The 27,199-nt window shown below is 42.6% G+C and overlaps 1 protein-coding gene across 1 annotated transcript in view; it reads right to left on the reverse strand.

Moving 5' to 3' along the window:
• The window catches only part of DISC1 (DISC1 scaffold protein), a 2,387,713-nt gene that overhangs the window by 2,207,583 nt on the left and 152,931 nt on the right, over positions 1-27,199 (reverse strand). The window lies entirely within an intron of this gene.

The following is a 27,199-nucleotide window of genomic DNA, read 5'->3' on the forward strand; positions in this document are numbered from 1 at the left end:
TAAAATGAGACATGATTTCTAAATTTTTGATGCAAGCCAGGGACAATACTGGTACTTATTTCTGCATAAAATACTGAACTTAATTTTTCTGGGTGCTTTCCCCCCTCTGCCTACCAACCAATCCCTATTTTACTTGAGTCTATATGTCGCCTATTGGTGCAGGGCATCATCCTGAAGATCCTCTAGGGCAGGAAACATCAGGGCATTTGGCCTTCTCACAAACATCCCATCAATGAGAACTATTTTTGTCTAACCTCCTCCCAAGCCCTCCTTTTGAGTGGTGACTTACACACCTAACTCACTATAAGGACTGTCCATGCCCCTCAAGGTTTTTGCTTGCACTCCTTTGCATAGCAAATGAGGGTTACCATCACTGACCTGGGTGGTCATGCCCATATATGCCCCTTGCACCAGCTCCCACCAATTCAACTCTGTCCCTGCCAATCAGCAGTTGTCGAGTCAGCAGTAGTGGCATGAGCCAGCCTGGGCTCACCCCCATCCCACTGAGGACAGACAGACATACATGCCCATCCTCCCTGCTGCACCTTCAGGTACCTGAGTCACTAGTCAAACAGAGGTTGCCTGGCCCATAATCAGGGTTTTATCCCTCTAAACCATCTGTATGGCAAAGTTATGAAGTTATGCATAAATTTTGTATTTACTGCAACACTAATCAGAAAAGGTTGAAAGTACATGGTTGTGATTAATATATGACAGACTAGCCTTGGAGGACCAAAAGCATACACTTTAGTTTTGGAGTTAATATTCAAGGATTCAAAAGATTCAAATAAACTTTATTGTCATTTAGGACCACACAAGTTCAGCCTAAAGGAAATTACAAACGTCAGTTCACGAGAGAAATGCAGGGCAAATAACATAGATACAGCGCTATCAAATTATAACATAAGAAAGAAAATAACAACATGTAAGACATGTAAGAGGTAGGGGCGGCCACGGTGGTGCAGCGGTTAGCGTTGCCACCTCACAGCAAGAGGTTCGCTTGTTCGATCCTCGGCTGGGGTGCCTTCTGTGCGGCGTCTTTATGTCCTCCCTGTGGTTGCGTGGGTTTCCTCCGGGTGCTCCGGTTTCCTCCCACATCCTAAAGACATGCTGTAGGTGGATTGGACACTCTAAATTGGCCCTAGGTGTGAGTGCGTGCATGTGTGTGCCTTCTGTGGAAGGTTGGGCATCGGGCTGGCAACTCAACACTGTAAAACTCCACTGCCAGTCATGAATGGACAGGTGATCCGCTGTGGCGACTCCTAACCGGGAAAAGATGAAAGAAGAAGAAGACATGTAAGAGGTAGTTCACATTACATAAACACATTCAATACCCATTATCCAGTGATAAATAATAAATAAGTACCCACCACCAAGCCCCTACACTGTTAAGATGGAGAATAGAGACTAGTGAATAGCAGCTGTTTAGTTACCATATTGCACTTGTTAACCTTGACATGACTCAGTATAGCCATCATATTACATAACAGTAATGCTGGCGGTAATTGCTCTGAGCAGCAGGATTAAATGAAAATAAGAGGCTTCAGTGTATCAGGTATTTTGACTGGTGACCATATTAATAAGTCTCAGAGCTGTAGGATACAAACTGTTCCTGAATCTGGTAGTCCTACAGCGGGAGCTGCGGTACCTCCTTCCAGACGCAAGTTCTGAGAACAACTTGTGGGCCGGATGGGTTGAATCAGCAAGTATTTTATATGTTCTCTTTCTTGTTCTTGTAAAGAAAAGCTCCTGAATAGAAGGGAGCTTTGTGCCCAAGATTTTCTCAGCCACCCTCACCACCGTCTGTAGTTTCTTCTTCTCAGCAACTGTGCAGTAACCAAACCATGCTCTTAAGTTGCTAGTGAGGATGCTCTCGATAGCTCCCCTGTAAAAAGTGGTAAGAGCAGACAGTGGGAACCTGGCCTTTTTGAGCTTTTTCAGGAGGTGAAGCCTCTGTTGAGCCTTCATGATTATTTGGTTGGTATTAGCAGCCCAGGAGAGGTCATCAGAGATGTGAAGGCCCAGGTACTTGGTTGTTTTGACTTTCTCTACTACCTCCCCTTTGATAGTGAGTGGTTGGTGAACTGTTGCCTTTCTCCTGAAGTCCATAATCATTTCTTTGGTCTTATTAACATTCAGGTCCAGATTGTTCCTGGCACACTAGGCAATCAAAGTGTTCACCTCATCCCTGTAGGTATGTTCATTCCTACCACTAATAAAACCCATGACTGTGGTATTGTCAGCGAATTTTAAAATAATGGTTTGACTTATGCTTTACAGTACAGTCATAGGTGAGGATGGTGAAGAGCAAGGGGCTGAGCACACAACCTGGAGGAACACCAGTGTTCAGAACTATGCATTGAGAGGTGTTGTTTCCAGTGCATGTTCACTGGGGTCTACCAATCAGAAAGTCAAGAGTCCAGTTACACAGGTGCTTGTTTATCCTAAGTTTTCTGAGCTTATCCACCACTTGCATCTGTATCACAGTGCTTGAATGCAGAACTGAAGTCGATGTACAGCAACCTTACTTAGTTGTTCCTCCCTTCTAGGTGTTTTAGTGCAAGGTGTAGTGTGACTGATACAGCATCCGCAGTCGATCTATTTGCCTTGTATGCAAACTAAGGACATGGGCAGACTCGCAGATAGATGTTTCTTCACAATCCTCTCAAAGCACTTCATGACATTTGAGGTTAAGGCGACCGGTCTGAAGTCATTGAGGCAGGTAGGGTTGAGTTTCTTTGGAAGTGGGACAATATTTGTTTCCTTGAAACAGGAGTGAACTTTCTCCATAGCAAGGGATGAGCTGAAGATGTCTGTCAGTACCAGATATAACTGACCAGCACACCCCTTCAACACCTTGCCTGGTATGTTGTCTGGTCCAGCAGCCTTCCTAGGATTCACCTTCTTAAGCATGAAGTCTCACCTCCATGGAGTTTAAGGTGAGCACTGTCTCCTCTTTGTCAGTGTTTGTTTTAGAAGGTACAGTGTTGTTCTTCTCCTCAAATCTGCCAAAGAAGGCGTTCAGTTCATTTAGGAATTCCAAGCTGTCATCACATTAGGGTGCTTTGGTCTTATAGTCTGTGAGCTGCTGTTTCCCTTGTCATAGACCTCTCATGTCCCTCATGTCTTGGAAGCAGATCTGAATTTTCCTTCCATACTCCATCTTTGCCTCTTCAATGCCCTTTTTCAGATTTGGCCTGGCCACCTTTAACCTTTCTTTGTCATTTGCCTTGAAAGCTGTGTTTCTTTCCCTAATTAGCTTGTAAACATTCCTGGTGAGCCAGGGCTTCTGATTAACTCTTACAGTGACGGCTTTCATGGTGATTATATCCTCCATGTATTTATTTATGTAGGCAAGAACTGATTCATTATAGATGTCTATGTCTAACTGGAGATTGTGCATGGCTGCTTCTTTGAAGACCTCCAAACAGGTGGTATTGAAGCAGTCCTGAAGGCAACCCATGGAACCCTCCTGCCAGACTCTGATCTGCCTAGTTGTTTGATCAAAGCTGTCTTATAGGTAGGCAGAAGCAGGATGGCATTGTGAACAGAGCTGCCTATGTTGGGGTACTTCAAAGCTTTAAAGGGTCCTTTAATATTGCAGTAAGCTTTGTCTAAGGTATTCTCCCATCTGGTGGGGAAATCCACATACTGATAAAAATGGGGTAGCACCTCCTTAAGCTCAGCTCTGTTGAAATCACCCACTATCACACGTGAAAATTCTATGTTTCTGCTTTGTAGCTCACAGATAATATCATGGAGTTTATTTTGAGCTTCAGTGGTATTAGCACTTGGAGAGATGTACATTGCTGTGACATATATCCCACTGATTTCCCTTGGTACACAGAAAGGTCTGCATAACATATTCAGAGCAGTAAGATTGAACCAGCTTACAGTCCTTGCACCATCTGTTATTACCATAGATACATACACCACCACCTTTAGCTTTACCACTCTGTATTTTGCATCTCTCTGCTCTAAAGAGAGTTAGCTCATCTAGGTTCACAGCATTGTCACTAATGTTACTATGCAGCCAAGTTTCAGAGAAGATGAACAAATAAGGTGAGCAGTGGCTAATGCTAAATACGTTTTCATAAAAATCACACAATGCAGCATATTCATATCTACATTATTATGATTTAGAAAATCATGTGACCTATACAGAGGTGCAATAAATCAGCATCAAGCTTATAAAATTGACAAAACACTTCCACTGATAACTTGGGGTATACTTAATGCAGGTATAGTGACACATGTTTTACTGACGTGTATTTTTGATGTTTATAATTATAAAAAATGATGACAGTTATCACATTTCTATAAATATCTCAAACATAAAGCCTCTAGGAAGCTGCTTCACAGTATCACATGAAATCTGACAGCACAGGGAACAAAATATGCTGCAAGTTGTAATGGTGTAGGAATTTTTTCAGCGATAGTATTAAACAGCTCAAAAACTATACATTTTACTGTGCTTTATTTTCACTTATAGAATCCAGTTTACATCATGTTTCAAGACTAATTTTACCACTGAAATGATGTTTGTTTTGTACTAGTCATCTCTGGTGTTTATACTTTTTGGTTACACTCACTCCTGTAATATCTTTAACATATGCTCTTATGGCTTTGGAGCTTGATTTTGTAATAATAATAATAATAATGAATAAGGCATTGGCCTCCTAAACCAGGGATTATGGGTTTGGGTCCATCTGAGCTGATGTAATCTTAGGGAGGCACAGGGTACAGCAGATAGTGTTGTCATCTCACAGCAAGAGGTTCACTGGTTTGAGTCCTGGCTGGGATCCTTCTGTGCAGAGTCTATACATGTTCCGTGTGTTAACATGGGTTTCCTCCAAGGGCTCCAGTTTCCTTCCACATTCCAAAGACATGCAGTAGGGCACTCTAAACTGTCCATAGGTGTGACTGTGCATGTGAGTGTGTAGTGTGAAAAACCTACTGCAGCAGGGCTAGCCACCCAGAGGTGTAAAACCTGGCAACAGATGATTGTCACCGTTGAAATGAGACTCCGATCTCATGTACAAAAATGGGACAAATGTTGAGGATGGATGGAATAATAATAATAATAATATAGTGCATGAAGCGCCGTGATTACACTCCAAAATCGAAAAAAGATAAACTTGTTAGGTGCTTCTGTAGCATGAGACCCGACCATAACAGCACTTTCAGAGGTCTGTAACATCTGTTACACACCTCCTAAGCGATCTTATGGTTCACTATCAGGAAAGAAATATTCGTCACTCTCAATGGTCCCGACATATCTTTCCTCATACATCCAAAAAACGTTTACAGACATTAGTCTGTCAATAACTTATTTAAATTAGGGCAGTGTTTAAAAAATGTCTCTGACTTTTTTCCTTGCAATTATGTTTATTTGCTGTCTATGTGACAGTACTCACTAAGTGCTTTACTGGCTTTCAAAGTTGGTAAAGCATTTTGGCTTTTTTTCCTTCTTTAACTACTAGTACATATAGTAGATAAAACTCCATATACCACAAAGAGTTATAATCAGATCTTACTGATCATAACCCATTATAATGTGTTTTGATACATATGCCAAGATAATCCTCTCAAGCGTTATTATCAGAGACCCAATCATAACCCTCTATAATATGTACCTATTCAAGTGCAGGCAGCTGGAATGCTGTATTCGTGTGCTCCTGTGGAATGAGTGAGTTAAGTGTTATGGTTCTATGCTATCATCGTGGTAAAAGGACCCTCTCAAAACTTGTCATAATGTTTACCTTATTAGCAGCAGATGCTGATCTGCCTTGAATTCTAATGGGTGCAGAGCACACAGGATTTAAGAGTAGTCAGAACATTCATTAAGATGCAGAAGGATTCGGCTAGGTGCTATGATTTAAATTAGCTCTCCAGGGAGTACCGGCCTGCTAACCAGCAGGACACCAGAACCTCCAGACCACAGACTATAAGACCGGTACTACTTGTAATATAATCTACATTAACAATGCTTTTAGGTTTGGTCTTCAGTGATATGCACAGTTTACAGCAAGAACGTTTATGAGCAAATACACAGCCAGTCCCTTTATTTTGCATAATTAGTATCTGTAAAGTATCAAATAAGCACTTTTTGTAATTATACAGTTATCCCATGAAGTGTTAGCATAAAAAATATCTTGAAGTTATTAGTATTGCCCAGACTGTACACCAAAATCTGTGTTATTTCACTTTTATTTCACTCTACAGCTGTTTGTGTGACTCGCTCATTATGCTTCAAGTGTATGTGCTTAATCTCTGCTCAGGATTTTTCTTCTATAAATATTGTTGTTTTCTCATGTTACTTTTGGTCCTGGTCATAGGTGGAAAGGGTCTTTGAAATGGTTCACATACTCAGTTAGCAAGCAAACAAATAAACAGATAAAATTGGGATAGATCAGAGGGAAGGAAAACTGTGTCCCTCTATGTAAATGACAAGTCATCATCTTTCTGCTGGCTCTTTGGCACAGCAGGATGGGACCCTGACTGCAACCCATGTGATCTAGGGTTGAATACCATGCCCTCAGAGATACAATGTGGGTTTTTGCTACAGCTGAGACAGCCTCTAACAGATGCTGGGGATGAGGTTCCAACAGATACATGCCACTTGATTAACAGGTACTGCACAAACATAGCAATTTCACATGCAGCATGCTGAGACATACAGAGCCCCACTGCATGCTCATTTTCTTTGCAGCTGGGATGTTCTCCCCATCCATACTCATGTTTCTTTACAGAAAAAGAAAAAAAACTTCCACAGCCCTACATAAGCTCTCCTCACAAGCCCTTGCCAAGGTAGGTAGGAAAGACAGAAGGTCAGCAGTAGAAGTGAGGCACAGAAATTAAAATGAAATAATAAAAACTCTCTGACTATGTTGAGTGAAAGTAATTCTTTATCTATAACCATTAGGATGGCTGCCGCTGCTCCTGAATCAAAACATTTCTCATGTTAAAAAAAAAAAACAATCTTTAAAACAGCCTTAATTCTACGAAACATTTTTTTTCAATAAAATGTTATTCCTTTGAATAAAAAAATGTAAATAAAAGTAAATCTAGATGAATAGCCTCTTACCATCTGTTGTTTAGCTACATGAGCACAATTTATATTTTAAACCACTAATGTTATTCAGAGGTCAAGGCATCTGTAGTATAGTACACATTTGATAGTTAATTCTACTGGATCTAGTGCGTTTCAGACCTCTTTGTACATATAATTAATAACCAGTCCAAGCTGATTCTAAGCTAGTCTCATCACTAATACCCTGCTGTGAACCTAGAGATGTCCTTCCATGTCACTGTTGCAGTAGTCCTTACATAAGGGATCTCCTGCCAAGGAAGCTCAACATCCGGTCAGCATACCAAAGCCTTTAGAGATTGTAGGTGCTGTACATCACACATATGCTCCCTGTGCAAGGCACTCCTTTTAGCTCTTCAGGCTTTTCATTTCCTCTTTCTTCCTAGCACCTCAAAGTTTTCACAGACAATACCGCAATGATGTGGCATATGTCAACAAGCAAGGGGGGACACAGTTCTACACTCTTTGTAGGCTCACTCTTCAAGTCTGGGATCTAACTATCCAGTATCAAGTGACCCTTCAGGGTGTCTACATTCTCTCAGAGCAAGATATAGTGCCAGACTCTTTGAGCAGGTCCAGCACATAGGCTCACAAATGGATACTTCACAGAGATGTGTTTCTGGAACATTGTCCATCATTGGGGTATTCCTCAGACAGATTTTTTTGCCTCCTCTCTGAACAGACAACTTCCCCTCTTCTGTTCCAGAGTTCAAAGTCTTCTGGCTTGGAAGGTGGATGCCCTATCTTTTCCTTGGAAGGGTATGTTTCTCTGTGCCTCCCCCCTTCTTCTGATTCCGAGAGTCCTGCATAAGATCAGGCAATACTCCCCCAGAATCTTGCTGGTGACTCCCTTTTGACACAGACAACATTGGTTGCCCCTTCTTTTTCATTTGGCCAAGGGCAATTACCACAAATTACCTCATTGGGTGGACCTTGTTACACAAGACAAGGGGTCTCTTATCCATCTTCACTTGTCCACTCTTCAACTGATGCTGTGAGTATTAGGGTTTGATCCCTTCTGGGCACCTCTTTTCTGAGGACATGCTTCAGGTCCTGCAGAAGGCCAGGAAACAAACTACCAGGAAATCATATGTGTCCAAATGGAAGAGAAATAGATACATTGTGGATAAGTATTTATGAAGATCCTGTGGAACATAACAAAGATGCTAAATGTATAGAAGGAAAAGAAAGAATCAGAAGTTCAAATGTACAAACTATGAAAAGGGATGAAGTAATGGCCAAGGAGATTGAAACAAAGTTAAGAAAAGCCTTTAACTGGAAAACCCCAGGCCCAGACCTAGTACCTAACTTCTGGCTAAAGTATTAACATTTTTGAACAAAGATTTAGCCATGAATAAGAACTATTTATATGCGCTCCCCAAATAGACACCAGCCTGGCTAACAACAGGAAAAACAATGCTCCTACTTAAGAGTGAACCTGCAAGCCACCCTAAAAACTATAGACCAATAACTTGCCTTCAAACAACATATAAACTATACTCTGGAATTCATGCCGACAGATTTTATAGTTATTTACAAGAAAACTCAATTATGGCAATAGAACAAAAGGGTAATACAAGGAAGTCTTATGGAACAAAGGATCATTTGTTGTTAAATAAAGTCATAGTGGAGAACTGTAAAAAGGGGAAGAATCTAAGTATGGCAGGGATAGACTACGAAAACGTATTTGACAGTATCCCATGTTCATGGATAAAAGAGTGCTTAAAAATGTATAAGATATACCTTACACTGACAAACTACATCACAGCAACCACGAAGCAATGGCAAACCATTTTACAGTTAGCCATGATAAAGGACAAATTACTATTCCAAGAATAAAAATCCAAAGGGGGATATTTCTGGGTGACTCTTTGTCACTGCTGCTCTTTTGCCTTGCCCTTAACCCATTAAGCTGCCTGCTTAACAGATTAGGTCAGGGCTACAACCTGGCTCCCAGAAAGCAACAAAGTACTTCTCATCTTCTCTTTGTCAATGATTTAAAACTGTATAGCTCATCAGATGAGGAACAGAAAGCACAACTGTAAGTAGTCAAAACTTCTTCAGATGATATAAGAATGTCATTTGGTCTTCATAAATGTGCAAAAGCAACCTTTAAAGCAGGAAAGCTACAGCACCAAGGAAACATCAGTTTCGGACATGAATGTGATATAAAAGAACTTGTGCAAGAGGGGGTGTATAAATATTTGGGAATTGATGAAGTATCAACAATAAAACAAGAACAAATAAGAATAAAACTCAGTAAGGAATATTTTAGAAGACTTAAATAAAAAGTAAAACAGCACTGATACCTAGGAACAAAGTTCAAGCTATAAACCAATTCGCTCTTCCTGTCCTAACTTACAATTTTGGAGTGACTGTCTGGCCCCAAAAGGTGTTGGACAGATTAGACAGGAAAGCAAAAAGGATGCTTCATGCTCATCAAATGACTTAAAAAATCAGTGCATACCAAGATTATATATTCCCCATTCCGAAAGAGGTATGGGCCCCCTTGAAATTGATTACATGTATAGATTTTATTTATTTATTTTTATTTGACATTTGTTAACCAGGTTGGTCCAAATGGGCCAGGAGCCCATTTTCAGTGGAGACCTTAGGAGAAAAGCAGCAATACCGACAATTACAGTACATAAGCTCCAAACTACAATATAGACAATTACAATACATAAGCGCCAATACAGAGAAGTACAGTACATACAAATGATAAGAAATATATATATATATAAATATATATATATATATATATATATATATATATATATATGTGTGTGTATATATTTTTTTTCCCCTTTTTATAGCAAAAAATAAAACTTGAGGGTTATATACAGAACATATAGCAATTGAAATTTTCTAATAAAGCTATGATTCTAACAGATATAATTCTAATATAGAGAGGTATTATAAGTAGAGCAAAACATATATACATGTGGTGTAGAAGTCAAGCTTATGGGTGTAATTTTTTAGTAAAACTATGTGTAAAGAGAGAAAACAAGAAGTGGTAGAGTGTGATGTGTGTGTAGTAAGATTGATAATACAATAGTATAGTGGGTTAGGTAGGGTCCTGACAGGGGCAAGACTTGGTGTTAAGTAGGTGTAGTCTCAGTTCCTTTTTGAAGTCATTAGAGTTGGGAATGGATCTTATGCGTGCAGGGAGTTTATTCCAGGCTTGGACTACAGTGCATCTGTAGAGTAGTTTACCAACATTTTTGTTCCGTTGATAAATATCTAGGAGTTGCTGGTTGGATGTGAGGAGAGTACGAGAGGGGGGTGTAAGAGGAAACGAGGGAGGAGAGGGATGGGCAGGTAGACGGTTTATTTAATACAGAGTGTGTGATATGAAATTGAGATAGAAGGAGCTGTTGGGGGAATTCCAGCCATTGAAGCAAGTGCAAGGCGGTGGTGAGAGTTGTAAGGAGAACTGTTGGCAAATCTAGCTATTTTGTGGTATGTTTGGAGTTTAGATAAGGTTGTAGACTGCATGTTAGTTAGGACTGGTGCAGCATAGAGAAGGGAGGGGAGGAGGAGAGTCTGAGCCAGGGAGAGTCTAGTGTTAGAAGTAAGAAATTTCTGTTTCAGTAAAGCAGACCACGTTTTTGGTGTATTTTTTAATACTTTGAAGGATATGCAAGTTACATTTTAGTTCATCATCTATGATGGTACCTAGGAGCTTAGTGTGGGGTTCAGGTTGAATGGTGGTCTTTTGGAGAATGTGATGACAAGGCTTGATTTATGTTGAGAGAGAGAACAAGGGAGAAAAAGTAGGAGTTTAGTTTTTTGGGGTTTAAGATGAGTTGATTATCAGACAGCCACTTTTAAATGGATAGAAAGGTGTCTTGGGTAAGAACATGGAGGTCTGAGATATTGTTGGAAATGGAGACGAGTGTTGAATCATCAGCATATTGAATAAGGTAGGACTGTTTGCAAGATGTGTGGAGATCATTGGTGAAAACGTTGAACTGGAGGGGGCCCAGAATGGAACTGGGGTACACCAGATGTGATGGGAAGGGAAGGGGAGCAGGAACAGAGCCATCTGACAGATTGTTGCCTACTGGAGAGGTAACTAGTGAATTAGTCATGGGAGGGAGCAGGGAGATTGAGGTTAGCAAGTAGATCTGCAATCATGGGACCCATACATATCTGCTTACCTCACAAGATCCAAATACAGTGAAAGTTTTGAAACATGGAGAGAATAAATCTAAGATGACTTCCCTCCTTAGTCTAGCAGAAGCATATCTGCATCAAGCGGGAATCTAAATCAAACCAGAAGTACATAAAAATCAGGCAGCAACTGAATGTGCCACAAAACAAAAGAAAGAATATAAGGTGAAGGATCAGATGAGAAGGTAAGAAAAGTGGAAAAAGCATAAATATATTTGCAAGTAAAGAAAACTCCTGGAACAACTTCATGTTGATCAGGATTGAATGCAGGAATGGTTAAGGAGAGGCAAATTCAAATCAAAAGCTGAAAGGTTAATACTAGTGGCCCAAGATAGTGGACAACGTACACATTGGTTTACAAAGTCCATTCAACATGTGGGAGAAACAGTCAAATGTAGGTTTTGTAAAACAGAATTTGAAACAGTTGTACTCCTCATTGCTGGTTGCGACATACTAATGGCAGAAGGACTGTAAACTGAAAGGAATAATAATGTGCAAGACTGTTGCACTGGGGATTGTGCAAACATTATGGTATTGAAGTAGCTGAAAAACACTGGAAACATGAGCCACAAAGCATCATAGAAAATGATGAAGTCTACATCACATAGGATCACCCATTACCAACAGTTCTAAAGATAGATGTGAGAAAACCAGATATAGTGGTCCATGAAAAGAAGACAAAAGTAGCACTGATCATTGAAATCACTACATCCAGTCAATACAGTGTCTTGCACACAGAGACACAGAGTCATAAAATATCAGGCAGAAGTGAGAGCAATGTGGAAGAAAGATACCCAGACTCTTCCAATAGTAGTAGGAGCAACTGGTCTTATAAAAAAGAATCTACAATCATATTTAGATATGATATTGATGCATGTAACTCCATACGAATTGCAGAAGGATTCATTACTTGGCACATTGCGGGTGCTTCTAAGAGTACTTCTGGCTGACATCAAGGATTGAAATAATACTAATTTCATGAACTTTAATCTAATCATACTTTGACTTAGGAATGGGGTCCATTCCCATCATGGTATTAGAAATCTAAAAGATTTGAAGAAATTAAAAAAGAAGAGATTTTCTGTCTGATGTCTCTCTCATAACCAGGATCCATTTTCAGTGGAGATTCCTCTGCTTCTCTCTTATTTGTGGGATTTGCTCCATTCTGGCTTGGCATAGTCTTCAGTTAAAGCTCACCTCTCAACAATTTCTGCTTGTCTGCCCTGTTTGAGGTCAAACAATTTCTTAAAGTTGTCTTTTGTATCAGGCCTTACAGGAAGCCTATTCTGCCTTCTTGAGACCTCAGTTTTGTTCTTGAAATATTGACTCAGGCTCCCTTTGAGCTTGCTGCTTCAGCTTCTTTGCAACATTGTATTTAACCAGTCTATTAATGTACCCTCCTTTTTTCATTCACCTCAGTCTGCTAGTGAGAGGGTTCTTCACACCTTGGATTTGCATAGGTAGTTCATATATTATTTGGATAAGATTAAGGCTATTCACAAATCTGAGCAACTTTTTGTTTCCTTTCATCCCAGGTCATTGGGTTTGGCAGCTTCTAAATCAATCATCTCTTCCTGGACTTCTAAGGCCATTTCATTTTGTTATTCCTTTCATGGTAAATGTGTTTCCTGTTCTGTAAAGGCTCACTCTACTAGACCTGCTGCTTTTTCTGGTGCCCTTTTCAAAGGACTGGATACCAATTCCATCCTTGGGGCTACTACTTGAATTTCTGTCCATACCTTCAATAAACATTACAAGATGGATGTTGTTTCCAAAGCAAGGGATGGCTTTGCCAGGTCTATCCTGCATGGGTTTCTAGAAGGCTCTCCAGTGTCTTCCCCCTCTCAGGTTTTCTCTTGAGCTTTTATACTCTCCCTTACATAAGGAATGCTGCAACAGTGATACAGAAGGACATAGTACAGCTGTGTAAAATCTTACCATAACAGTAGATATCCTTAGGTTCATAGGTTCATAGGTAGGAACTGGGCTATCTGCCCGAAGGCATATATTAGCCCAGCCACGTTGTGCGGTATTCACCGCCCCTTTGGTTAGTTCCCCAGGCCCTTGATCTAGCAGCTAGTACCCTTGGCCCCTATCTAGTAGAGCTGTTGGTATGATCTCTGGTGTGAACTTTCTGTTACCCATCCACTCGTCAAGGTTCCTCTTGAAGAGTGATAGTGAGGGGCTCTGTCTTATGTAGATCGGGACCTTGTTCCATAGCAAGGGAAGTCTTTGCGAAGGGAATCTATCCCTCCAGCATGTTCTATTCATTGTTGTGCTGAGGTTTATATCCCTAGAGCGTGGAGCTCGAGTAGATTTGGTTTTGCTAGGATGGAGCATGTTCAACAGTTCTGGGTTGGACATGGCTCTGTATGTTAGACAGAGATCGCCTCTGAGAAGGTGGTATGCAACAGAGAAAAGCCTTAGTTTTTTCAATCGTGCTGCATAGGGCAACTGTTTGAGGCCAGTAATCCTCTTAGTGAGGTACCTCTATGGTCTCTACAGCTGCTGGAGATGCCTAGCCAGGTACATTCCAATTGGTGCATTATACTCAATAATGGGTCTGATGAGGGAAGAGTAGAGGGGCACCACTACAGATGGGTCACATAGTAGGATTTTCTAACCACCTTGGCAACATGGTTATCAAAGGAAAGCTGACTATCTACTTGGGACCCTAGATCCCTTATTACTTCTTCAGATTTCAGGGGGTTACCTCCTATGTGATAGTTTGCGGGTACTCTGTTTTTTCCAAAGGGGATTACTACGCATTTTTTAGCATTTAGCTTGAGACCATGGCTTTGACACCATACATCAGTCTCATTAAGACCCTTCTAGAGGATATCCATGTCAGCTGGAGACTCTATTATAGCACCCAGTTTGCAGTCATCTGCAAACTTGGTCAGCCACAGCCTTTCAGTGCTTGCCTGTACTTCTGAGAAGTATATGCCAAACAGGAGGGGCCCCAGGACAGAGCCCTGAGGCACACCGCTCGTTACTGGTCTGGATTCGGACATAGATCCGCTACTCTTACTTTGTGGGATCTGTCTGAGAGCCAGTTTGCGATCCATCTTGTGATGTTGGGGTTTATGCCCAGGTTGGTGAGTTTATCAATAATACCCGAATGGGGAATGGTGTCAAATGCTTTAGCAAGGTCAAGGTAAGCCGTGTGTACCTCCTTTCCCTTATCTATAGCCTGAGTAACTGTCTCAAAGAAGTCCACCAAGTTCAGGAGGCATGATCTGCCCTTGACGAAGCCAAACTGTGTGGGGTCAAGTGTTTGGAGGTTCCCAATCTCTCCATTTATGAGTTCCATAATGATTCGCTCCATTGCCTTACAGATGAGACTGGTCAGGCTTATTGGTCGGTAGTTCCCAGGGTCGGTTGTCGGCCCACCCTTGTGCAGCAGAACCACCGTTGCTGTGCGCCATTTTATGGGCACATATCCTGTCGAGAGGCTAAGACTGACACAACCCGGGACACCGTCTGGTCCCATGGAGGCAGTGTTTTTAGCTTTAGATAGAGCCCTATTAACCAACGTATCAGTAATAATTGGAGTCACACAATCCCCTGGAATAGTAATAGGCCCTGTAGGTGGTGGGGGGGGGGGGGAATTTGCACTAAACCAATCAGCCAAGATGTTGGCAATGTCAGGTGGGTCAGTGTATTTTGTTCCATTTTGTCCTAGCTCAGAACAGACCTGAGCGTTGCCATTTATGTTTTTGACGTAACCATAGAAGGCCTTATGGTTATCCTTGGCATCCTTGGCAACTTTCTTTTCAAAATTGGCTTTAGTTGACTTGATGAGGGCCCTCAATTTCTTACTAATGCTGATCAGGGGTGATTTTTCTACTTGAGATTTGGCCTTTTTTTGTATAAGTCTCCTCCTTTTATTGTATAGTTTGCTTATGGCCGAGGTCCACCAGGCTGGTTTCTTTCTGCTTGAGGAAGGAGTCTTGGTTTTATTTGGGATAGCATGGTCCATGCAATCCTGAAGATGTATATAAAGTGCCTTGGTGTAGGATTCTGCATCCTGGATATCATTATCCTTCTGCAAGGGACTAGTGAAGCTTTCCACTTCAGACACAAGTAGTTTGAAGTTTGCTTTGGAAAGGTTTTTTTACGAAGGTTTCTTTGACTGGGGGAGGTGGAGGGGTGAGGATGTCCAGGGTTATCAGTTTGTGGTCTGATCTGACCAGAGAAGGAGTGATAACAGGTGTGGTACAATGGGCGCCCATATTTGTGATGACTAAATCCAATATGTTGTCCCCTCTAGTGGGAGAACATACCAGTTGTTCAAGGGCATTTGAATTTATAAATTCTATGAACCACTGGGCATAGGAGTTAGAACTTTGGTAGTTCACCCACTCTATACCAGGGTAGTTGAAATCACCCAAAATTATGGTGTTGGGTAGGACATTTATATTTTCCAATGCCTCGAGGAATGCTGAGTGAGCATCTTGGAACATGGTGGGTGATCTATAACAGGCTATGACTTGAAATGTGGTTTTGCCTGCTGATAGTTGTGCATGGATGATCTGTGGGGCATCATGTTGCGCCACTAACCTGGAGATGTGGGTATCCTTGATGAATATGGATACACCTCCACCCTTTGTACTGTGATCCGGTAACTGAGGCCGGAAGGCATGATATGAATTGTAACCTGCTAGTGCTGGGGTGCTCTCTGGAGCCTTGAACCAGGTTTCCGTCACTGCACAAACATCGATTTTCTCCATACTGAGGAGTGCCTCGAGTGCGTGCATTTTGAGGTTGAGACTTCTGGTGTTGAGTAGCATTACCCTTAGTTTTTGGTTACATGTGCTGGTTACGGTGGTTGGTTTGTCCTTTGAGCCTTGCCTAAAAAAGACACTATGGGGACAGCAAGAGCCTTGGCCAGTATTCAAAAGCCTAGGGGTGACAGGTGCAAACCATCTCTGGCGAAACAGCGAGGCTTGTCTATCATGTCATCCCAGGCAGACAGACACTTGATCCCCTTAGTATGACACCAGAAGCTTAGCCAATTGTTGAAATTGATCATTTTGTCTTTGTATTGTGGTATCATTCTAGGTGAAGGTAGTATGCTACTCAAGGTCAGGGTCATACCAGCTTGGGCTACATGATCAGAGAGCTCCTCAATGTCTCTTTTCATGAAGTCCAGGGAGGTACGTCTTAGATGATTCACACCAACATGTACAATGACAACATCATACTTGTACTTGTTCTGGAGTGACCTAAGTGCCTGTGTTATGTGGCAGATCCTAGCACCCGACAGGCAGCTGACAGTAACCTTCTCCTTGTTCAGCCTGGTGAGTGGAACATCTGTGTGCCTTACTATAGATTCTCCTATTACTAGCGTGTTGGGTATGGTGTTTTGGCTTAGGGGCTGTCGTGAGGCACACTGCTGAGGTGAATTATGTGTTTTCTGGCTTGTGTTTGGAGGTGCAGGTTGCTTTCTTGTCTGATTTGGAGGGCACTGTTTCTTTCTCAGATTGGTACCTAGTGCCTCTGAATATGTTTTTGTGTATTTATGTGTATGTTTTGCCGGTGCTTGTTTGGTAGATCCATGTGTGACTGGTGGTGTGATGCTAGTGTGTCTCTTCTCCTCTTAACTGTCTGTTACAGTCATAGGTTGAGAGTGCTAAGCCTCCAGTCTGGCTGTGTATTTGCATCTCTCACAAGTGTTTGTGTCTAGAGGTAAGAGGAGAGGGTTGTCTGTATACATGAGGCAGTTGTGACATTGCCTCAGGATGCCCAATTCCACCAGATGAACTGGAGAGTACACCTGAAGCTGACCTCTGGACATGCTTGGAAAAGTGAATTTCACTTGTCTTGCGGACAATCGAAGGTCTTATGCTGTATTATAATAGTGCTGTCTAGGAGATTTGGAAGATAGTAGTGCTATCTAGAAGATTTGGACAAGTGCTGATTTGGGTTATGCAAGTGCTGCAATAAGAACAGTTGATCTGAAGCACTTGAGTTGAGGCTTGCCTAGTTCTAAGGGAAATTTTGCAGTGTAGACTTTGTGGAGCCAGGAATAGTATACCCCAGCTAACAGGCGCTGACCGACGCTGCTCTGTGCGCAAGACCGCGCAAAAAGAGAGTTGCAGGATTTTAAGAGAGAGAGAGATCAAGGAGTTTGGAATTGACCCAAAATGGCCAATAAAATAAGAAGTTATGTACCTACCATAACGTTCCATGTTAGTTGTCTTCTCTCGCCTTCTTTCTTGCTTGATGGGTTCGGAGCCGATCCTCGGCTCCGACTCGGCACTTGCTAAGCTCGAGAGTCACTTTTACCAGCTCGAGGCAGCCCCATATCCCATGATGCAAGGCGGTAAGTACCCAGATCTCGTTTGATGACAAAGGGCAATAGCACCAAGCATAAAACACTTCCAAAAGGAAGAAAGAAAACTTACAGGATGGAAGAAGGACCAGGTCTGAATGGTCTTCAGCATAATAATTTCTTATAACAAGGTCTGTCCAGGCCTGGGGAAGGAGGGAGGTCGCAAGAAAGAAGGCGAGAAGACAACTAACATGGAACGTTATGGTAGGTACATAACTTCTTAATGTTAAGTTGTCAATCTCGCCTTCATTCTTGCTTGATGGGACCGCGTCCCTAGCACCTCTATCCTGGGTGGCTCAATGGAACAGACTCTTGAGGACTGTAGAGCCAAAACTGGCTCTGTCCCTGGAGGCCAAGTCCAATTTGTAGTGGGAAACAAAAGTATGAGGAGTGGCCCAAGTGGCCGCTGCACAAATAGTGTCTAGAGGAAGTCTAGCTTGAAAGGCTGTAGAAGTAGCTAAGCTCCTAGTTGAATGTGCTTTAGGTTTTGAGCACAGCTGTTTTCCCCTGAGCAGATAAATTTCAGAGATGACCAAGAAAGCCATCTAGACAAGGTCACTTTAGAAACAGGAAGGCCTTTCTTATTATCCGCATAGGAAACAAAAAGTTGATCAGATTTCCTAAATTTTTTTGTTCTGTCCAAATAATATCTGAGTTGACGGTGGACATCAAGATAATGTAATTTTTGTTCAGCTCTGTCTGAATAGTTCGGGAAAAATACAGGAGATCAATGGATTGATTCAAATTGGTTTTTGAGGCGACCTTAGGCAGAAAGGTCGGATTAGTTCTCAATGACACTCTGTCCTTGTGAAAAACCAAATAGGGGGGTCGAACCGATAGAGCATGAAGTTCAGACACCCTCCTGGCGATGTAATAGCCACTAGGAATAAAGTTTTCCAAGAAAGAAATTTCAGGGAACAAGAAACAGCTGGCTCGAAGGGGAAGAATCAAGGATGTCAGCACTAAATTTAGATCCCACTGAGGAGGAGGATTCCTGATTGGAGGCTTTAGTAGGAAAATTCCTTTCAAGAAGGCCCTGCAGAGCCTATGGGACATAATATTATGATCTGCACCCGACATGAAAGTTGGAGATAGCAGCCAATTGAACTCTGACTGTGGAAGAAGAGGAGCCTGCATGAAAAATCTCTGCTAAGAAGTCCAGAACTGCCTGAACAGGGGCAGTGAAAGGATCAATATTCTTGGCCTTAGCCCAATAAGAGAAACGTTTCCATTTGCTTGTATAAATCCTCCTGGTAGAGGATTTTAAAGAAGCTACTATGATGTCTCTAACTGGGTTAGAGATCAAAGGAAGCCTGGCTAAGGAAGGAAGTGGAGCAACCATGCTGTGAGGTTGAGAGAAGGAATAGACCGGTGCAGCTGTCCGGATTGGTGAATCAGAAGATCTGGCACTGGGTCCAGATGCCACGGCTGCACCAAAAGGTGACGATGGAGGAACGGAAACCAAACTTGTCGAGGCCAGTAAGGGGCAATGAGAATCAATTTGGCTCTCAAAACGGTAGCTTTCTGGATAACTTGAGGGATCAGAGGAAATGGAGGAAGGCATAAAGAAGTCCCTGGGGCCAATCCTGGGTCAGAGCGTCTCTGGGGGGATGGCCTGGTAGAGGGAAGAGACAGAAGAAGTCTGGGCATTTGCTGTTTTGGGGAGTAGCAAAAAGATCGCAACATGGACGACCCCATTCCAGAAATATCTCTTCCGCTATAGATTGCTTGAGAGACCACTCGTGAGGCATGAGAATAGCTCTGCTCAATCTGTCCGCTACAATGTTGGTTTTCCCAGGGATATGCGTTGCTACCAGAAACCGATGAGAGGAGATCGCCCATTGCCATAGTCTGAGCGCTTCTCGACACAAGGGGTAGGACTTGGTTCCGCCCTGTTTGTTGATATACCAAACTACAGACATGTTGTCTGTGTGGACTGCAATTGTCCCTACGGGAAGAAAGTCGTTGAGGGCTTGCAACGCGTTAAAAGCACTGCTCTCATCTCCAGGACATTTATGTGCAGATGGTACTCGAACGGCTGCCACGTCCCATGAACCATCCTGCCCTGATAATGACCCCCCCCACCCGATCAGGGAGGCATCCGTGGTGACAGTGGCTATCGGGGATGGGGGTACAAAGTACCTGCCTTGGTGAACCTGAGGAGATGTGATCCACCAAGCAAGATGATCTTTGCAAGTCTGTGTCACCAGAATCTGGTGACGCATTGGAAGTTGTTGGTACGACCACTGTGTGAACAGCATCCACTGAAGAAGGCGCATGTAGAATCGAGCCAGGGGAAGAAGAGTAATGGCCACAGCCATGAGGCCTAATACCTTTAGAACCATTCTGGCCTGTACTTTCTTGTTGGCCAGAATGATCCTGACATGACTTTGAATGTCTGAAACTCTTTGATCTGTAAGGGTAGCTGACATCCGAACAGTGTTTAAGTTTGCGCCTATGAAAGTAATAGACTGGCAGGGCGATAAGGATGATTTTTCGAAGTTTATCGAGATGCCCAAAAGAGTACAAAGCTTTATTGTGTAATCCCTGGCTTGAATAAGCTGATGCCTGGTGGTGGCTGAAAGGAGCCAGTCGTCGAGATACGGAAACACCTGGAATCCCTGACGTCTCAGGTGAGCCGTGACCACTGCCATGCATTTGGTGAACACTCTGGGGCTGTAGTGAGACCAAAGGGCAGGGCTCTGAACTGGAAATGACTGGACCCCAGCCGAAGCGGAGAAATCTCCTGGAGCGTCTGTGAATTTTGATGTGATAGTACACATCCTGAAGATCTATTGAGCACATCCAGTTGTCCTTCTGTAAGAAGGGCAGAATTGACTGAAGAGTGACCATTCGGAATCTTGTCTTCCTCACAGACTTGTTGAGTCTGCTGAGATCCAATATTGGTCTCCAGTCTCCCGTCTTTTGGGGACCAAAAAGAACCTTGAGTAGATTCCGGCTCTGAATGGTCTTTTGTAACTGGCTGAATGGCTCTTTTTGCAGTAGTTTTGAGACTTCTAACTCTGCAATTTCCCTTAGACCGGTGGTACATCTGGAAGGGAATTTGAGGGGAAAGGACTTTCCTCGAAAGGAATTATGTAACCCTTGGATATGATCGACTGTACCCATCTGTCTTGAGTGAGGGAATGCCAGGCTTCTGGGTACAGTGATAATCTTCCCCCGACTGCCTCCAAGGAGGGACAGCCGGGCAACATCTCAGGAATGCTGAAAGGGCTTGTCAGAGAGAGGCTCTCTGTTTCCCTGGTTTTTTGGACCCCCTCTGCCTCTAGAGCGGCATCTGTTGTTGTTACCCCCTCTGCCTCTAGGGGTAAACTGACCACGTGAATCCGGCGTGACTCCTTGGGATTTGCGGAACCAAATTTTGCCACCTTTCTGTCCTTTGGGGTAAGATCTAGAAGGGGTGGAAAAACGGACTCCTACAGCAGAAAGAGTCTTGCCGTCCTGCTCGCACCTGGTCAAAGTTTCCTTCACCTGAGGGCCAAACAAAGCTGACCCATCAAAGGGAGAATTTGTGAAGGATGCCTTAAAGGGATCTGCAAAGTCACATAGCCGCATCCAGGCTTGGCGTCTAAGAGCCACACCTGTACCTGCGGCCCTACTCGCTCCATCAGCAGCATATGATATTAGCCGCATGGAGGAGTTTGCAATGGAATTAAGGGTTCCTAGCTGCGAAGCAATTTTTTCTTGAGCCCCTGCAGCTGTAGGATCCTGTACCACTTCACCCAGCTCCTTAAGGATATCCCTCTGGAGTCTGGTGAAGTGACATAGGTAATTCAGCGAACGCATAGCAAAGGTCGCTGAGGAAAACATCCGCTTACCGTACCTATCCATGGTCCTAGAGTCCTTATTAGGAGGATGGACGGGTACGGAAGGATCTGCAAGTTCCTTCTTGGTGGCAGCAGCCACCACCATGGCATCAGCGGGGACACCCTTAGTGAGGAATTGCTTGTCACACGGGGCAGTGATAAATTTTGAAGGCCTCCTAGGGACTGGCTCTACAGAGTCAGGAGCTGCCCACGCCTTTCGGGCAATAACCTGCATAAGGGGTCGAAAGGCGGAGACACCCAGGAGGTGGAGGGCCGAGATCCAAACGCCTCTAGGTATACTGACTCATCCTCAGAGGGATTGTTGGTGGGCCAGTTTCCCCTCTGTTTAAGGAGTTCTAGGATGTCTGAGAAGGAGACATCCTCAGAGGGGGATCTAGGGGATCCCTCTGACTCATCAAAGTCAGTATCTGAAGTGATAGACTCGGGGAAGTCTACATGTTTCCTCTTACAAGTCCTCTTCCTAGGAGGATCTCCCCAAACATCAGGAGAATCCTCGGAAGAGGGGGAAATTCCCAATGGGGAAACCTGAGGCGGAGGATCTCTGGGTCCTGTAGCAAGAGAAGTGGCAGAGATGTCAACAGGCACTATAGAGGGAGGAGCTAAGGGAACAGACTGCTGACTGATACCAGTGGCCAGCACACTCTTCATCACCTCGAATGCTCCCCTCCCAGGCAGGTCCGAGAGAACCCGTTCCGAAGAACTAGGAACTCCAGGGACCACCGAAAGGGAAGTCTCCGAGGCAGATGTCGGAGCCGAGCTCACCAAGGCCGAGGCTCCAAGGGGAAGAGCGGGTTCGGACAAGGGTCCGATACCACTCACCCCCTCGGAGGAGACCATGGAAGCCCGGCCACCGAATCCCTCTAAGGAAGGTCTCGAAGAGGAGATAAGAGTAGAGGCTGAAGGAACAGAAGGGGGTATCTGTCCTCCAGCCGTAGCAGTAACCATTCCCGAAGACTCCAACTCCAAGCTCTGTAGAGTTGAAGGAGGAACTGTAACGGGGTGTGGACCAATAGTCGTCTGTTGAGACGGACTATGTAACATTTGGGCCAGTGCCTGTGACTTAAGTAATCTACTGACCACTCTCTCTAAGTCATGGTCCGAAAGCCTGGATGACTTTGAAGATCGGCTCCGATGGCTCCGTTCCGAAAGGAGAGGTGAAGCCGGAGCCGAAAGTATCGGCTCCAAGGAAGGAGACCTCGACCTCTTCCTGGAAGGAGCCATCGGAACCGACGAAACTATAGAACCTGTCGGAGCCGACAACTTATCGGAGCCGACAGGTAGCCTCGATGCATCGGCTCCAGCCGGAGCCGATACAGCCACAAAAGTAACAGTGTCGGAGCCGATCGGAGCCGACACCGATGCCTGTGCCACATGGTGGTCGGAACCGATCGGAGCCGACACCGAAGTGGTCGATGCAGAATCGGCACCGATAGCCATCGGTGCCGAAGGCTTAGTTAAGCCAGAATCGGCTCCAGCCGGAGCAGATCTCGACTCAGAACGAGTCGGAGCCGAGGCCGCAGGCTTTGACACAGAAGCCTGGGCCTTGGAAGATTTGGCAGTCTTGGATGGAGCCGACTTAGCCGGAGAGCCCTCCGGCTTAAGAAGGCCCCTAAGTATTAATTTGTTTCTTCTTTCCTGCAGGACTCTCTGGCTGAAGGAATGACATATAGCACAGGAGTCCTGCAGGTGAAGAGGCCCCAGGCAATACAGGCAAGAAGTGTGACCGTCTGTCAGAGACATCTTCTGACAGCACGAGTCACACTTCTTAAAGCCTGAGACCCTCTCTTTTGACATGGTGTAACACAACACACACACACACCAGTCAAAGAATTAAATTAAATTAAATATACCAAAAAGGTATAACTAGAAAAACACACACACACACCCTAACAGGGGGGGGGATGGGATGGGTAAAGTTTGACTAAAAAAATAAGAAGAGACAGGGAATTTTCTGTCAGAAAATCTTTAAAATTAACTTAAAACTAAAATTTAAAGGGTTTTTAGTAAAAAGGGGCTAAAATATCAAAGTAGTAAATCACTTACCAGGAGCTGGTAAAAGGAGGACCTCATAAGCAAAGCGGCAAACGAGATCTGGGTACTTACCGCCTTGCATCATGGGATATGGGGCTGCCTCGAGCTGGTAAAAGTGACTCTCGAGCTTAGCAAGTGCCGAGTCGGAGCCGAGGGATCGGCTCCGAACCCATCAAGCAAGAATGAAGGCGAGATTGACAACTTAACATCTACAGTTTCTAGGCAGTAACCACTCCTACAGGGACAGGCAGGCTGCTCAGTGTTAACCACTGCCACTGGTGAACACAGAGACTTCCCTTTAGCCCAAGTAAGCACTGGCCTCCAAGAAACTTACAAACAGTTCAGAACAGCAATTCTGTAACTGAATTTTTTTTAAATTATAGAAAGTGGTAAAATAGCAAGATTTCTTTTGTTTTTTTTTTTGTTTTTGTTTAAGGATAGCAGAGACACACAAGTAGCAAACTAGTCAGAACAGTGCAATAAATGACCCCAACACGTGTGTGCTAGGTCAGAGGCAGATAAAATGCAATTTTAAGAAAAAAATATTTTAAATTAAGTGCAACACAAAAAATGCAATAAACAGGCTCTAGGTATGTTCTAAATACTGTTTCTAACACAGATATCAACTTTTGCAAGCAAGTAAACGCCGAAAAGTAGGCGGCAATGCAGTTTTTTTAAGAAATAAATCAGAAGAAAATACTTAAAATCTCAAAAGTGGCTCCGTTCTTCTCTTAGCGCTTTCTCCTCTTGCTAGGTGCTTCAGCAACAACTATCAAGCCTGGAAAGACGCCAAAACCATGCGGTTGCAGGGTTTTAAGAGAGAGAGATCAAGGAGTTTGTTATTGACCCAAATGGCCAATAAAACTACAGTTTCTAGGCAGTAACCACTCCTACAGAGATAGGCAGGCTGCTCAGTGTTAACCACTGCCACTGGTGAACACAGAGACTTCCCTTTAGCCCAAGTAAGCACTGGCCTCCAAGAAACTTACAAACAGTTCCGAACAGCAACTCTGTAACTGAACTTTTTTTTTAAATTATAGAAAGTGGTAAAATAGCAAGATTGTTTTGTTTTTGTTTAAGGATAGCACCTTCTCTTTAATGTTTCAGTATTCATTCCCTCCCTTTCTGCTCTGCCCCATTATTCTTCCTGGCCAGAGACTCTTTTCTTTTCCTCCTTCTTGGTGCACATGTTCCTCCTGGTCCCTAGCATCATTCTTTTCCTCCTGGGGCTTTTCACTTCTGAGGTGTGTACATCCGTACGTCACCTTTATGCTGTATGCCTTGTACAGGGAGCATATGTGTGACATATGACACCTATAAACTCTAAACCTTTGGTATACTGGCTGGACATTTGGTTATCATTGATAGGAGTTACCTTACATCAGGAATACTGCAACAGTGAACAGAAGGACATTTACTCTTATTGTACGATTTTAAACAACTGTTCTTTTCTCATCTACTGAACTATGCATGCTGCTTTGACTGCTGATGTTGCTTTACTAGAGTTTGGGTTTATTATTAAAGCTATTAAGTTGTGTGAAGTTTTTATTCCAAAATGTAATATCTTTATTTTGGTGATGAAATCTGTAATTGATTTTCAGCATTTCTGTCAACATAAGCAGAAAAAAAAAATAAAACATAAAACTGAAATTGAACTCAGTCTCAAGAATGTTACATTTTTTTCTCTGAGTTTGCTGAGTTGAAACCTAAAGTTTCACCCTTACTCTCATAACCAAGCTGGTTATAAATTCTTCAACCATCACTGTTTTGCACTGATTTTAGACATATACTGTATGTACATTTTATTAGTTGCAAAAATAATAAAAAATAACCCTGTAAAATCCACTGAAAGACATACTTGTAAGTGGTATGTTTTCTTACAAAATCATATAAAGCTAGAAAGATATTGCAGAGATGCAAATTTTGAGTATCATACTGAAGAGTTTACAGAATCAGTGTGGCTGAGTGTGGCTGAGTTTAAAAAATTAGCCCGAGACAGTTACTGTAGAGAAAGACTGGTAGATAAAAATGTATATGGAATAAATGATGAATAAATACAAGAAGATTATTAGAAACAAGACTAACTTTTGAAAATGCCTTAAATCTTCCTTTAGCAGTGGAGCAGAAGTGAAAAATGTAGATCTGCATGTTAAAAACTTGGCAAAAGCAAGCAGCAAATTAATAGAATGCATAGTCCTAAGAGCATGGCATGTATCAAAGCTAATCTGTACTACAGGTGCTTTGTTACAAAGTATATAAACTCAAAAAATACAGTGCCTACAGTAAAAATGAGCACATAGCAACAGCCTATGAAAATAAGCAAAAGGAACTGTTGTTCATTAAAACTAAGTGACCTCATGAAAACTTAAATGTACACCACAAGTTGTTTTTTTCTGCAACATAAATGCTAGAGTCAAAGAAATTTGAGCACACATCAAATTCCCCAAAGAAAAGTGAGAAACCTAACGTACCCATTTTCTTAATAACTGAAACCACAGAAAAAAAGAGATGACTATAGCGGTAAGAGGCAGGGCATGCAGGGTTTACTATCCACATGGCATGCGTATAAAACACTAACTTAGGACAAATGCAGACTTCTCATCTTTTGAACCTCAAACAGGTTACAATTTTTATTTCAGGTGGCACAGACACAGTGAAACTACTGCCTAAACCTGCTACTGAGTTTCTCAGAAATTAGTGTATTGCTGATGTGAGGTTATTTTATCTTAATAACTGCCAAGAAATCATTTGGAAAAGTCTATGTTGAAAGGAAGTTTAATACTGATTGCTCATGTAATATTCTCACTGACAAAAGTGCAGACCATCTAGACATTTCCTTTGAAAATTATGAAGACCTGAATATGCATTTTTTATTATCTTAAATATTTGTTATTTGGATTAAACCACCAAGCACATGTTCCTCTTTCACGGGTGACCCTAGTGCACATTATAGTTAAGTGGCTTACTTAAAGTAAAGCAGTAGGCAAAAGAAGATTTAGAGGCTCAAACTCATGACTACAGGGTGATGCCTATTAGCAGCTTTTAGCCTTAATTTCCTTAATTCCTGGAACAAGTGAAGCCAGGCAGCAAGCCTTTATGTTCTGGGGTTGGTAAAAGCAGCAATGTAGCTATTATGAAGCAAATGAATTTCAGAGAACTACATGACAAAATTTGCAGCCAAATGATATTGTATCTTCAGGTTTATCTTAGAGAACATACAAAATGGTAAAAGTTGCAGCATTCTTGAAATATATTCCCCATAATTAATAGTACTATTTTTTTTACTTTTGTCTAAGCTTACTTCAACATTGTGGTATAACTGAGTTCCTCTTTAATATGATCTCACTGTTGAAAAAAAAGGAAACGTATATTAGCTGGTTCAGCTACACACTAAAATCAATCAATAGATCTTTAAAGTTATATTTAATGGTTGACTCTTCGGCTATCAGCTACCTCTGAGCACCTGAATCTAAATAGAGATGTGAGTTGAGAGCATTCTGACAGAAAGAGGTATGTCTGGTATTACTGTTTTCACCTTGTGCTCCACGACTAAAGTCTGAATACAATATCACTGCAGTAAGCACTGGAAAGCACCCACACAGAAGTAAACGTCTTTGGAACATAAAATCACTGAAAAAAGCCTGATAACTTTTTGGTGTACAGTACAGTCACAGTTTAACAGACTTGGCAGTAACCTTCAGAATGACAGGAAACCAC

This window comes from Protopterus annectens, chromosome 1.part1, assembly GCF_019279795.1.
Source record: "Protopterus annectens isolate FY-2018-M chromosome 1.part1, PAN1.0, whole genome shotgun sequence".
Lineage (NCBI taxonomy): Eukaryota > Metazoa > Chordata > Ceratodontiformes > Protopteridae > Protopterus > Protopterus annectens.